This window comes from Capra hircus, chromosome 3 (assembly GCF_001704415.2).
Source record: "Capra hircus breed San Clemente chromosome 3, ASM170441v1, whole genome shotgun sequence".
NCBI classification, from domain to species: Eukaryota; Metazoa; Chordata; class Mammalia; order Artiodactyla; family Bovidae; genus Capra; species Capra hircus.
Window position 1 is genome coordinate 31,650,801 of NC_030810.1, and position 15,627 is coordinate 31,666,427.

Here is a 15,627-nt window from a genome sequence, read left to right on the forward strand (position 1 = left end):
TGACAGTCTAGGTTAAGCTTGGTCTTCTAATCAACAGTTTAGCAGGTTTTATGTTTTATTTTTTACATTTTTTAGAAGAAGATACAAATCCATAGGGTAAGTCCTGGGGTCTTTCCCAACTTCTAAAGTCCCACGCTAAGTGTGGTCCAAACCCCGCATCTACACAGGGGGTGCTTTTTCTGACAACAGCCTCCTCATTCCTCACTGTGATTTTCCAAGTAGAATTGAACTGAAGACAAACTGACCTAACTCCTCAGTGGAGCTTTCTTTTTCTGGTCCTTTGCCAGGTCCTTCACCTGATCCAATGGAAGTTTCGAGAGAGGCAGTTTCTTCTTCCAATTCCTCAACCTGAATATCCAGTAGAAGCTTATGGAATAAAACCAGGCTAAGGTGTTGTTCTCAAACATGTTTATTTGTAACAGTTTTACATGGTGTGTTACAGAAATTAATGGAAAATTTCTAAAAATTTTGCTGTTCTGTTGAATGCATTGTACATAAAGTTAAAAATAATGTGTCCATATATGTTAACAAACTGTCATCTGAGGTAAAGTTAAAGTAGGTCTAGAAATGTACTGCAACAGTAATTTTCTCTTTCTCATCTTTATTAAAAAAATATGTGTCAGAACACAGAAATTGAAATGAACCAAACCCACAGAGTAAACATTTTTTTTTTTTTTTTTAAAGAAGGTGCCCGGTACATTACATGATGGGGATTCAGTAGACACAGGGATGAGTACGAATTATCAAAAAAGTCTCGCGGCATGTAAAGAGAGCTATGGGGAATGGGAACAGAATGACAGGTGGTGTTTCCCTGGTTTCAAAATTTAAAGTGACAAATTTCGTGCTAGTGAAGGATGAGGAATTAACAGTTGTACACGTGGATTTTCTATCAGTCTAACTGGAACTGTGCACACTCCCCATGGCCTTTTGGTATCTGCACCTCAGCTCTTATTTTGAAATCTCACTGTTTTCCTTGGATAGGATACGGTGGTTCTGAGTTCCCCAAACAGTGCTTATCAGACAGCAGAATTCAGCCAATGATAACATGGATGGCAGTTTAAAATCTTGACTTTATTTCCCTCACTTTAATGTATTACAGGGGCCATTTTCATTAAGTTCAGAGCCAGCTACATTTTCACCCACACTCAATAACCAATGACGGATCCACTGGGCTGTCACTTTCCGCTATGAAACGAGCTCCAGATGGTGGGCCTGAAACAGCCACATCAGCCAGAGTTCACTCTGAATGTGTCAGAAGCAACCCGCAGAATCAGTGGAAGGGTGTGATACTGCAAGACAAACTCAAGACAACCATATTGAGGGAGAAGATAGCACCACTGGTTTAGAATCAGAATCACGGACAACAGAGCAATTTAAGTTACTTCCCTGTGGGAAATGCCTATCTCATCAAATCCCCAGAAAACGCAATTGAACTGGTCTCAGGACGACTCTCATGGTTATCACACCTTTCCCATTGTCCCCTTCACGTGGAAGGATCAGCTCACCCAAAGTATGCACGTGCCTGGAGAAGTCATGTCAACCAAAACGTGACAGCTACAGAGAAAGGAAATGGCCCTTTTCAGCTCTCGGGTTCTTCAGCCTTTCCATGTTAAGGTGACACATTTATTCTGCAATGGACACTTGCCAGTTAACTGGAAAACATTTAGATCCCAGTGACCTGACGGTGTAAAACATGGGCTTCAAACAGTAACAAGCACCTTGACTTCTCAATTTTTTCCTTGGTCACCAAGTATACCTTCTTCCAAATCATTTTAGTTTCTGTTGATACAAAGTATCCAAGTACACAGGCCGATGGAAGTCCATCATATCAAGGTAAATTCTACTTTTCAAATTTTAAAACCAAGTAAGGATAATCAGCCCCACCCCCAATCCAATTCATCCCATGATTCTTTAAAGTTTTCTTCTTAGTGTTAAACCATTCAATTCAACATACTGTAACTGCATAGGAACATCAGGAAAACACAGTTGACCTGTAGAACAATATTCTCTGTAGGGCAAAAATATATAGATTCTTTATGAAAATCATGTGCTAAACATACGAACCAAACACTGCACTTTTTGTCTCATAAATGTAAAAAAAAGGAAGCTTAAATTCTTCTGTTTCACGTACAAACAGTCCAGTGATGTCTACAGGGTCAGTGGGAGTGGAGAGGTGGGAGGGAGTTTCAGAATCTGAAGGATAGGCCTTCAGAGCGTGAACTGTCTGTCTTCTTGTTTTACACAGAGGGTTGTACTCTCGCAGAAAGACTTAGATGAGAGGCTGGAGTCACGTGCTCCCTTCCTGATCACTAGCTGCTGATTGGCTGACTGTTCCTGTCAGTTGTCCCTGAACTCCAACTTCCTACCATAGGCTCCAGAGTAGTTTCCGGAAAGTGAGCCCCGCCCATCAAGTTTGTCACATTCTGCACTCAATCTGCTACCTTCTCTACAGTGTAATGGCATTATTAAAAAAGCATTTTCATTAACATTTATATTTACAAAAAAAAAAAAAAACACAAACGGGCAAATTTTTTTTTTCATTAGAACTCCTTAAAGCCATTTCCCTTAAATATTTAAAGAGTTTAATGGTAAGGTTTTTGTTTTTTTTTTAAGTTATAAAATAAAAATCCCATTTGAATTTTCTGATGTACAAAAAGAGATAGAGATGAACCATTGTGACCACAGAATCAGTTTGTTACTCTGAATATTCATGTCACCACTGTTCCATTAGCAAGTCGATTTTTTAAAATCCCAAACCACATTACCAGGATTGTACCAGAAGTATTTGGCAAATGACTTTTCTTTGAAATGGCACATGGAGAAGACACTTGTCTGCATAGCATCACAGCAGCAAGATATCGGAAAAATAAAAAATCTCATTTTATTGGACTTAAAGAGTTTAGAGCTTCTGAGGAAATCAGATGTAATTGTCATCTTTCTCATCAATGGGATTCGATGTCCTTTCCTACTCACAGAGTGAAGGTTAAACCGAAATCTGTCTTTCTTCACCAGGATGCAGAAGAGCTTAAACGGTTGTTTTGGCAACATTCTTAATCAAAAAGAATCATCAGCCACTTACTTGTCTTGTGATGATTTCAAGTGAATTCATTTCATATAGGGTTTTTTTCTTTTTTCCCAATTGGATTTCTTCATCAATATTAAAAAAAAAAAGTCAAAAGCAATACAAAAATTTGTACACTTATTAATTTCAAACATGACAAAGAAAGGAAAGGGGAAAAAATGGCAGACCAGGCCTTGTGGAGCATTGTAATTATACCATCCTATGTGAAAAGGCATACAAATGAGCATCTTGGGGTGACAGAGACCTTACATTCGCCTAAATGACGTCAGTGCCAACCCTGATGTACCTCTCTGAGGCCTGTCACTCCAAATCAGACGTCTTTACAGTGGTCAACAGGCTGAGAAATAAAAAGAGAATTAGGGTTTCCCATACTGGGTCATCTTAAACCCACGCTAAGAAAGCCTGGAATATTTGTTGGGTGAGCACTTGCTTGATTTGTGATTTGATGCTGGGTCTGGTTTTTTATACTTCGGTGTGTTTGATTTTGTGCTGCCATAGACCTCTGCCAGTGGTTGCCAAAACCTCTTAGTTCCCTCTTCCAAAGGAGTTCCATTGGGCAATCGTGAATTTCTTCGTGGGATGACGTGAGGTGAAAGAATACAAGAGAGCCTGTCGCGATGCGGATTTCCATGCCAGTCTTGAAGCACCTGCCACAAGCCCGCACTGATGCTATTTCTTACATCTGTTGATCTGCGCATAGAGAGGCTCCGGCTCCTATGGACAGAGGGACAAAATGAGACCCGCTCTTTTCCCAATAGGGTTTTCTGAGACAGCTTGGGAAGGAGGGTTTGGGATTAGAACAGAAAGATGACAGTTTATGATGAATGACCTTAGGTTATTTGGGGATTATTCAGTCATGGTGCATGTCATTTTGGCATCCTTTTTCATCCCTAAGAAGAACAACTCACCCAGTTGTGCCCTTGGTTTACAAGCTGAGCCTGTTAGGGAAATCACAGGGTCTAGCAGACAGAGCTGGACGAGCTGTATGATGTGGACAAGATACTTTTACTTTCTGAGCCTTAGTTTCCCCAACTATGAAATGGGAATAATACCATTTACCCTACAGGGTTCTTGTGAGAATTAGAGAGAATATATATAAAGCCTCTAGCATAGTGTTTGGCAGGAACGTGTAAGAAAATAAGCAGTTGAAAGGGATCTTCAGAACATGGTAACAATGATCATACATCAAGTGAACGTTTTTCCAAGACAGTTTTATGAACGTCCACTTGAGATGGCTGAAATTCTGTCTCAAACTGCTCTTTGGTTTCTGCAAGCAGCGATGACTGGGCATGCTTTAGAGCATGAGAATGGCAATCATGCCATTAGCTCTTAGTTGAAAACTTCTAGGGCTTGTTTCCATGCACTCCTGCTGCAGCTTCAGGTTTGGTCAGTCACTTGCCTGCAGCCCTGGGGCTGTCCTAAGATATATACAAGGTTTTGACCAACATATGACATAGCAAAAATTCAAACCAAATGTAGATGGGAAATGGCATTTGGCCTCCTTGAAGTCACTTCAGACTTCAGTTCATACTGAAATGGACCAGGGTGCACTGGCCAAGCAGATCAGTTCAGTATATTGGTCTGAAGCATGCACAGGCCTCTGTTAAAGTTGACTTTCATGCTGTCACTCTCAGATATTTGTACCAGAATTAAACGGACACAATGACATCTTAATTCTGCCATATTTTGTATATTAGCCTGCCTCCTGCTATGTGGGTATAGATCCTTTTCAACTGCTTATTTTCTTGAACCAGCAGATGGAACTGGCATTCTGTAGCTCTACCATGTGTCTGACACCATGCTACATATTTTCAGGTACACTGTCTTCTGAATGTAGTGATTAAGGCAGTGATTTATTTCTTTTGCAAATGAGAAACCACGCACAGAGAGATTAAGTAATTTGACCATGGTCACATGGCTAGTAAGTCACATGGGACTTGAGACTTAAGGGTAAGTTCCAGTGCTTTTTCTCATTTATTACAATACCTGCCATTAAATAACAACAACAACAACAACCCCATAATAAACAAGCAAAAAGTCTTCCAGCTATGGTGTCGTAGAGTGCTTTGGAATTTATATAAAACACCTTTATGTCTTACCGGGTTGGCCAAAAAGTTCATCTGTAACATCTTATGAGAAAGTTGAGCAAACTTTTTGGCCATTCCAATATTTTATCTGCCTAACCATCCCGGGAGTTTATTCTTTCTATCTTCATTTTGCAGGTAAAAAACTGAAAATCAAAGAGGTTGTGTGAACTCAAAGTCATGTGCTGCTCTCATAGATTTAATATGTTGCATTGCTTGCATTTATTGTAAAGTGGGGATGGGCAAGAAGACGGAATGTGAAGCCCACTGAAGAGAGCTTTTGCTTCCCCAGAGTCACCAGGTTACTTAGTAACCAGGCCGTAAACAGAATCCAGGACTCCTGAGATCAAGTCCAGCATATTTCCTTCTAGAGTTCATCATCTCTGTATTCTTCCAGGAACAAGAAGCTTCCTACTCTTGGAGGCATACAGTTGTGTAATAAAACAGTTTGCCAATTGGAAACCTGCATGGTTTCCAACCATGGGACTTCATATTGTCCTTGAAAAGGTAAAAAAAAAAAAAGGTATAATTCTGCTTCCAAATATCTGATAAAATAAAGTAGGAAAGCTTATTCTTCCATGCCCGACTTCTGAGTTACCAGCTGTGCATTCTGTCTGCCATTTTACACATAGAATTAGCATAGTAGGTGCTCAAAGAAGGTCTGCTGAATGAATGTGAATGTCTAGGATACAATTTCTACTTTTTTCACTGTTCTGATCCCTTTGTCCTAAACACACTCTCCCTTGGCTTTATTCTCTCAGCATCAAATTCTGAGCAAAAGCTATAGCAAGATGATTTATTAAGCACCTAATTTATTCTCTGCCAATGTCTTGAAATGTTTCAGATACTTGTGGTAAGGCTAAACATGGAACTTTTCTGTGTATTTGTGTTCTGGGGGTGGAGTAAGTGGAGCAAAGATAAAGGGGTAAAGCAGTGAAGTACCACTAGTGGGAAACAACATCTCCTTGTCCTGTGCTGGGCCACAACAATGCAGCTTTCTCTTTCCTGGGTAGACTTTCTCAGCTCACTCGGCTTTCTGGATACCCTAAGAAGTCAGGCTGCCTTGATCTCACCCTACCATTTGCTTTATTCTAATTTTGGAAACTAATTTATTCAACTGAGAATGACACCTAAAAACAGAAGAAGACAGCAGGCTCAGACAGGGTAATTAATGCCACACTGCATTAACTTTCCGCAGCTGAGATAAATATTCACACATCTCCTGCTTGCCGGAATTTAGCTTCAAATACCCATCACAACAGCGGTAACGACTGCAGTCAACTCTCAATTATCCCCACTAATGAAGGGGAGCACTGGTGTGGAAAACCCCAAGCAGCAGATAATCCCAAAGTCTGACACTCTGATGCATTATACGTTTTGGAAACAGCTTTACCTTCCTTGTTACAGAATCTTAAGACTGTCAAGAGCTAGAGAGGAACTAAGAAATCATTTGATCCAGAAATTTCTGACCTGACTTCTGGCAAGGTCACCATGAGGTCTTTAGGCCATTTTTGACATTCCAAAAAGCCTAAATGGAATCACACATTAACACAGCACATTTTTGATAGCTGTTGTTTTATTTTGTCAGATCCGACCATATCTCTGCCCTGCTTCAAATCCTTCAAAGTCTCCTCATTAGCCACAGGGTAAGGTCGAAGTTCCTTCACTGGGCACATAAGACCTATTAGTCTCATAGACCATTAGAACTAATAAATGCCCCTTTCCAGACCATGAATCAAAAGTCACCCTTCTGATCACATATATCATGCTTTGAAAAAAAAAAAAAAATTCTTCATGCTTCTGTCAGAATGATCTTTCCGCAAGGGATTTTGTCATACCAGTTTCCTGATTGAAACAACCCTCCAGGCTCCTTAAGTCCCTAGGGATACTGCAGACACACCCCCTCAGAATGACCCAGGAGGCCCTTCCAACGTGGCTCCCTTTCCCATCGGCTTCATCTACTTCCACTCTCTTTTAGGTCACTTCTGCTCTGTTCTCCTGGTCCCCTTGAAAGTGAAAGTGTTAGTTGCTCAGTTGTGTCCAACTCTTTGCCACCCCATGGACTGTAGCCTGCCAGGCTCCTCTGTCCATGGCATTTTCCAAGCAAGAATACTGCAGTGGGTTGCCATTCCCTTTTCCAGGAGATCTTCCCAACCCAGGGACCAAACCTGGGTCTCCTGCATTGTAGGCAGATTCTTTACCCGACTGAGCCACCAGGGAAGCCCCTGGTCCCCTTGACATGGTAAGATTCCCCAACCCTGAGACTCTGCTTAGATAGTTTCTTCCACTTTGGGGACCTCTCCTTGTCCCACGCCTACAGGTTCATAGTTTCGGAGCTAGCCCAAATAGAAGGGCTTCTTGGACTATGCAGGTAACGCAGACCACTCTGCTCCTGGACTCCAGCAGTGCCCTGCAGAGACCCATGTCTACACTGCCATCACATTACCTCCTAGTGCTGTCTACACAGTGAGCTCTGCTGTACCTTTCATATCTGTGTCTCACATTCTGAGCACAAGCTTGGAACCTGGCAGGCACACCTACTTACAACACAGAGCATGAGGATGTAAATGAGTAAATAAAAAGTTGCTTCTCTTACTGCTGCTGCTACTGCTGCTAAGTCGCTTCAGTTGTGTCCGACTCTGTGCGACCCCATAGACGGCAGCCCACCAGGCTCCCCCATCCCTGGGATTCTCCAGGCCAGAACACTGGAGTGGGTTGCCATTTCCTTCTCCAATGCAGGAAAGTGAAAAGCGAAAGTGAACTCGCTCAGTCGTGTCCGACTCCTAGTGACCCCGTGGACTGCAGCCCACCAGGCTCCTCCATCCATGGGATTTTCCAGGCAAGAGCACTGGAGTGGGATGCCACTGAGTTGGCAAATACTTACGAACTTTACTAAGCTCATTTGTGAATCTGGCATATTAATAATCTTTGTTTCTAGAGGACAACAAAGTAGATAGAAACCATGCAGTAAAGGTGAAAACAAATCAACTCTCTAGCCTTTGACGTAAGTTGAATACCCTGTGTTCTGGGAGATGCAGTGAAAGAGTATACCCACACTGATGTGAAATTGGGCAGGTCCAGGCTGGTATTCCTACTACCAACTGCCTGCAGACCGCTGGAAACACACTGGCACTTGAGCATGTTTGATTTATTGCTCATTGCAATGAGGGGAACCAGGGGCAAGTCTGGAAGAAGTGATTAGAAAGGGCTTCTTATGGGATTAAGCTTATATTAGATGTTTACAGGGAGTGTCCAGAAAGGAAGGTTTCTCTCTGGGTTAGGTACTTTCAGGAAGCATGATTAGCTTAATAATTCTTACCTGGGAGGCAGGACGCACAGAGTAAGACTAAGGCCAGGAGCAAATAATGTTTGGTCATTTTTGGAGCTTGGACGATGTTCATGGCAGCCATGGCTACTGAGTGGTCTTGAATGGGCCTTGACCCATCATGGTGCCTTGTCTGATGCTCATCTGTGAAACTGCTTACATGCCATAGAACACCAAGGGCCCAGCTGTGAGGGCTGGGCTGGCTCCTGGCTGTCATGCTGATGTTCTCTTTCCACTGTCACCTACTTAGTAACCTTACAATTCCATGCAGGTTATTTAACCCTTCTGGGTGTCGGTTTTCTCATCTGTAAAATGAGGTTAGAAGTCCTCATTGAGGACTGAAGGAGAAAACACACATTGAGCACACAGTCTGGCACAGAGAAATTACTCCCCAAATGGTAAGGCTTCTTCTATCTGGGTGAGTGATTCTATCTTTCCTTTATAGAAGATGGTTTTCAGCCTAAAAATCACTGGTAGGTGGCTTTAATAATTCCATCTCTTTCATTGACACTTCTTTATAGCGTAACTGGGCTGTTAAGAAACCTAATAATGGCACAGGATCTGTCCTAGGAAACTATGTGGAAAGACTGCAGAGTACATTAAAGGGCTTGGCTGCAGGGCCCTGCGGATAGCAGAGACTTCCATGTGTCTGCAGACGAATTTAAGTATGCGGTATGAGCTCATGCCGGAAAACCAAGTAGAATCACAGAAGGAAGAGTATTAATAGACTATATGTTTACAGAAACCAAATCAGAGTCTATAGAGGGCTTTCCTTGATCACAGCCGTGGTCTCGTTTGGACATCACAGAGTCTGTACCCTGGGTATTCCTAGCTTCTTTTACAGGGAATAAGCAGGGCTCCCTAGAGTTTGGTGACTGGCCCAAGGTCACTCAGCCAGCACAGGGAAGAACTGGGATATAATCACATTTGTTACATTTTTAGCCTTTTTTATTGTAGTAAAACATTTAGAGCAAAGCATTTGCCATTTTGATCATTTTTAAGCATATAATTCACAGACATTCATTATTAAATCTCTCTTTACCCCAAATAGACCCATTTAGCAGTGACTTCCTAGTCCCCTTGACCCCTAACTCCTAGTAACTAGTCTCTCATCTACTTTTCCATCTCTATGAATTTACCTATTTCTTATTTTTAGATCAACTTCACTGAGGTGTAATTTGCATACAATGAAATGTTCCCATTTTAAGTGTACAGTTTCATAAGCTGTGACAAATACATACACTTATCTGGGCCTCCCCAGAGCCATCAAGCTGTAGAGCATTTCCTCACCCTATAAAATTCCCCCATGTCCTGCTCAGTCAGCCCCTCATACCACTGTGGCCACACTGATCTGCTTTTGACCACTGTAGGTTAGATTTGTTTTCTTGAGCGTTTCATGTAAACACACCCAGGTCTTTCCTAAGCCCACTGTCTTCTCCACGGCCATGTGATCCCTTTTGTAAAATGTCAAAGCAAGGGCTCTCAGTCTGACAGTTCCTTTCTGGCAGGAAGAAATGAAGGGCTCTGGATGTGAGGGGTATTTTACCAAAAGTCCACAGGAAACAGTGGAGAGCCAGGAGGGCAGCCCAGGGTCTGGACTCCCCTTTCCGTGCATATTCCCTCACTCTCCCTACCTCTTCCCAGCCATTTGGCTTGAAGTACAAAGGTACATAGTTTTCAATCCCACATTTTCATGAGCCCCTTTGGAAAGCCACTTCAACTGTGCTTATGACTTCACTTTAAATTTACTGTGTTTGTTTTGGGGAAGCTTGGCCACATTAAGCAAAAGTTGGTCCAAAACAGATGATGAGTGGGGAGAAGACGCAGCATGCTGAGAAAGGTGGTCTTGGACATGAGGTCACGCGCCATGCAATCTGGTTACTGAGCAAGCCCGTTTCTGCCCCGTCCTGGGCGCCTGGGGAGTGAGAGCCACGCTGAGCCAAGCTGGGGGTCAGACTGCAGCTGGGAGGTGAGCCAAAGCTTGAGGCCGTCATCATCACCCTGCCTAGGCAGCAACTTCAGCCTCGGGGTCTTTAAAGCCCTAACACTGGGGCCTACCTCAGCAGGGTCTTACATTTCCTGGCTTGGGAAAATGAAAAAGGGGATGGTAACCACGGAGTAAAACTAAGGCGGAAAGAACTCAGAGTGCCATCTAAATCCATGAAAAATGTGTAGAGCCACAAAGACTCCCGCAATCTTCCTAACTACCTGTATGAACTGAGGCAGGCATTTCACCTGGGTTTTTTCATCTCTACAATGGGGCTTATAACACCAACATCATGGTCCTGTATGTAACATGTAATAAGTGAGCTCATATGACATAAATAATTTTAACAAGTGGCAGGAGTCTTCCTTTCTTTTTTTATTCAAAGGAAAGGGGAAATGACAAAGCTTCCTGACTATTTTCAGCCTGAAAATCTGGCTTTTAGGATAGGAAAGCCTTCAAAACAAAGGATGGATATGATGGTAATACCTTAGAGTCTGAGGTTGCTGCCGAATGCACTCGCTTCCAGGGGCCTCACGGTGCCAAAACCCACTTGGTGAACACAGGTGCACAATCTGAGTTCCCAGGAGGTCCACACTATTCTGATCAACTCTGCACTTCCCCAGTAAGACGAATGATGGGCACCAGTAATCTGCTTTGCATGTTGACATCATTTTTTTTTTTTTTAAACTTGTCCTGTAGCAGATGAGGGCACTGAGGTTGCTGATGCCTGTTCTCTGCCAAAAGCAAGTGGGCCTGTCCTGAGTAGGCTCCCAGTGGTCAGGAGAGGGTCCTACATCTCACATGGAGAGTCACTGGAACCCCTAAAGAGTCCCTGCATTTCAGGGACTTCTGGCCTTTACTTCATTAGGTGGGAATAAGGACAACCTGGGAGAAGGGTGCTGTCGGAAGACTTTTTGAGGATTGGGTCTTCCATGCTCTAGCTGGCTGACACTGGACAAGTTAGAAGTCCTAGAATGTAAGAGCTAGAAGGGCCTGAGGAACTGCTTTTCTGAAGAGAAGACCAAAGGCCAGAAATGAAGCCATCTGCCTCATATCACAAGCAATTAAGTCAAAGAGAGGCTGCTAAAACCCAGGTGTCCTGGTCTTGGTTGAGTGCTCTTAAGTTCTCTAATCAGGGTCTAGAGTCAAATCCTAGCCTCCTTACATGTGATTCTTGTGATTTCAACAAGTTACTAACCTCTCTACCTTACCTGCCATATTTGTGAAACAGCATGATCTAACTCAGCTCAGCAAAGGACAGCCCAGCAGCCCGTTTTAGCCAGTTCTTCTGTAAATAAAGTCTTACTGGAACTCACCACACCCAGCCCTTAGGCACTGTCTTTTGCTGTTTTCCTGCTACAACAGTAGAACAGATTAGCTGTGACAGAGGCCTCGAGGACCCACAAAGCATGCATCATTCACAGAGTGTTTGCTGAACTCAGGTCTAAATGATCAGTGGATTCTAGCTCTGCCCACTACTCTAGGGGCTGAAAATCACGCTGAAATCTCCATCTCTGGGCCTTTGCCGCCAGAGTCTCATGTTCAGCAGTCTACCAGCGTCTGAACTTAGAAGTTCAAAGGAACCTCAAGAACACTTGGTCCCAGAGTAAACGCGCCTTTTTCTCTGCTGAAGCCTGCTGCTCTGCGTTCCTTAGCATAGTTCCTGGCCCCGCCTAGATCCCCGGGCAGGCAGGAACCCGAGGAGTCGTCCCAGGGCACGCCCTCTTCTTCCTCTCTTCCCACGTGCCTTCAGCCTTAACCTCCTCCTGATTCCATCTTTTCCCGGGGCATCAAGCCAACGTCTCTAACCTGGCCGCCGCTGCCCTCAGCCAGGCTTTCCCATCTCCTGCCTGGACCGGGTTGGCTTGGACTAGCTTCTGAGCACCACTATGCTCCTGTAAAGAAGTGGTTATTTTCCATTTCTGTGGTTCTCTGTTTTAAGGCTTTTTGCTATGTGATTCTATTTAAAAGCAAAATAGTAATAATAATGCCAAATATGCGCTATTTCACTTTCAAAGCTTATAAAGCACTCTCATAGTCACGATATCTTCTGATCCTAGGAGAGCCTGAGGAGGGAGCTGTTGTCATGATTCATTTTCATCTATGTGTGAGAAGTGGGGTTCCAGGGGTTAGCTAAGGTCCCGCCTAAGATCACGTCCTTAGGAACTGTAATTCAGACCCAAGACTTTGACCTAGGCATCTGTTTCTACTCTCTCCTTTTTTTATTTTTATTTTTCCAAATCTCTCTCCCAAAGCATCTAACATTCTGCTTTTCTTTCCCTTGAACACTAAAAATCCATCAGGTAATATTTTATGTGTCTTGGGTTCCCACTATGAAAATTGGTCTTCAAAAAAAACGACAGTGACTTATTATTTATGGCAATATCTATTGTTACTAAGGGAGACAGACCAAACAATTCTCCATTGTTACAGATGCTACTTTGACTTGACAGCTGGGGAAGTCTGATAGGCAGTTTATTTACTTAGCTATTTAACCAAATAAATGTTTTCATTTTTCTTTCATCTCCTCAAACGCTAACATTTTGCCCTTAAAATTGCTCCAGCAACACATCAGTGGAGTATAAATTACCTGCCATTCCCACACCAGCCATTATAATATTATTTGGGTTCTTTTTTTGTGCCCTTGTTGACCCAGTCTTTCACAGACACGTGATTCTCCCAGATAGGAGGGTAGGGGAAAACATGAAATAATTGAAGATATTCTCCCTTATTGCTAAAACAGAAATGCTATTTGAGATTGGCCCCAAAGCGTCCACCTGTGAGGACTGAGGCCGTCTGTTTCCTCTTACAGATGTCACCCCTACCTACTCAGAATTGTGCGGGCATTTCTAATAAAAAGCAGCTGGTGATAATGGTTGCAACGATGATAAGGCTGAGACTCCTGCTTCCCAACTGCATGGAGGCAGAGGGGAAAATAGAGCTGTGGACGTAACTAGCCCTGCATGGTGTATCCTTTCTCCAGATGCCTGGAAAGGTGCTAGGAAAGTGCAGCCAGTAAATTTCTGGTTGGATGGATGGGTGAACGGAATGGAGAGAGAAAGATCAAATGTGGCTTGTGCTGTGTTGAAGGAGGGGCCCAGAAGCCCCTTTTGGACTTCCATCGTGGGTGTCTTGGGAGCTTCCCTTGTAGCTCAGTTGGTAAAGAATCTGCCTGCAATGCAGAAGACCTGGGATTGATTCCTGGGTTGGGAAGATCCCCTGGAGAAGGAAATGGCAACCCACTCCAGTATTCTTGCCTGGAGAATCCCATGAACAGAGGAACCTAGCAGGCTACAGTCCATGGTGTCGCAAGAGTCGGACATGACTTAGCAACTAAACCACCACCACCACCACTATGTGGGTGTCTTAGCAAGGCTAAGGCTCTGTGGGATGTGTCAGCAAGGCTGGCAACGGCCTCTTGGCACGTGATCCTTGATAGGCCATTGTGAAATTGCCAGACTAAGCTTTCCAAGGGAGAAAACTGCTTCACTGAAGATTACAGCCCAGCCCTCCTTTGGAGCTGGGAACTACTTATTATGATTTACATGTGAATATAAGTTTGGAGAAGTGAGAGTTGGCCCCTGAGGCCCTAAAAGGTGTCATTCTGATTATGGGCAGGGTGAGCCAGAGACCTAAGAAATAGGGTTTTTCTTTTTCTCCCAAAGCTCTTTTAAGGCATATTGAAAACTAATTACCTACAAACAGAAAGTACAAAGCAAAACCTCCCAGGCAATGGCCTGGGTCCTTACGGTGGAATTTATTCAACACAAGGGCTAAATGTATAAAATCCAAGGGAGTGGTAAACCATGTTTATTGAGCACATGTGATGACGGTTTGGGTTGATGGTGATGGTGTTGGTGTTGCTGATGGCAACTAACAGCTCAGCTACTTTCTGTGTGTCAGACTCGGTGTTAAGAATTCCAGACATATCACTTAGTCCAAACAATAACCTCATGAGGGAGGCTATTTTTATCCTTATCTTTCTAAATAAGATAGAGAATTATTATGACATCTCCTCAGGGTCACATAGCTTATAAGTGCTAGTGCCAGATTCTGAATTCTGTCTTGTTCCAGAACCCAGATTTTTAAGCTGAGTACTGAGTGTCTGTCTGTATGTGCCATCTCAGTTAAGGTAATGGATACACCAGGCCCTGCAGCAGATAAGCACACCAAGACTCAACAGCAAGTATGGTTCTTGGCCAAGATTTCCTGCTGTTAGGTAGCTGAGCTAGAATCTGAACTCAAGTTCCAAATTCTGAGCTCTTCCCACAAGACTATGCCACACCCATTCACAACTCGGCCCTGGCCTGGGGTTCTAGACAGAGCATCAAACACAACACGGAACAGGCTGAAGCCCCACAAAACAGCTTGCGCAACTATCTCAAGCAGAACAGACGCGTAAAGATGAGGGTGTGAGGCACCGATCTGCAAATGCTGTCCGTCATCTGTTCTCTAGAAGTTCAGTTTTAGGATCAGACGTTGGCTGTTATGCTGACGAATGGTTGTCACCCATACTTCATCACATTTTTCAAGGCAAAGGTGAGCATGTGAAACAAAACATATGAAAGGGGTCGGTCGAATAACCTGTTGGGGCATCTTCCCATCATCTCCAACTTCTGCCTTTCCTGGAACGTCAACTCTGTCTATATCACAAGCCCCCCAAATAGCTTTGCAAGACTACATTTCTAGTTGGGTGTTTGCATGACATGATGGTATTCTCGTGTGCTATATATTGTACTGAGGTGAAATGTGGCAGAATGTATGGTATGTGAGATGCTCTAATCATAAAATCTATGAACAAAACGCACTTTGAAAATACTCTATGAGCTTTCAATAACCATCAAAATAACTTACACACAAATGGCAACTGATTCCAAGGTAGCGTCAGAATCCATCTGTGAACAGTGAAAACTATTTACCATTTTAATGGTTCTGACCATGCTACTCAGGCCTAAAAATGGAGCTCTGCCGGTTAAGGCCTTGCGGTCCTAGGCATTCATGGAAAACTAGAAAAGCACCTGAAAATTGAAGACATTTGTCAAGGAGTGACCTTAGAAATCATGTCTGGGTAACAAGGGGGTACTTCTGTCTCCTGGGAAAGTTGGCTTCATCAGCCCCTCTTTCTTTCCATCAAATCAGATGTATTGAA

At 43.3% G+C, this 15,627-nt stretch overlaps 1 protein-coding gene across 2 annotated transcripts in view; it reads right to left on the reverse strand.

The window, feature by feature from the left end:
- The window catches only part of DAB1 (DAB1, reelin adaptor protein), a 463,784-nt gene continuing 448,550 nt past the window's right edge, over positions 394 to 15,627 (reverse strand). For both annotated transcript variants that reach the window (XM_018044685.1, XM_018044682.1), the window contains one exon: positions 394 to 3,796. The gene's annotated coding sequence lies outside the window, so the exon portion shown is untranslated. The remainder of the gene's footprint in view (positions 3,797 to 15,627) is intronic.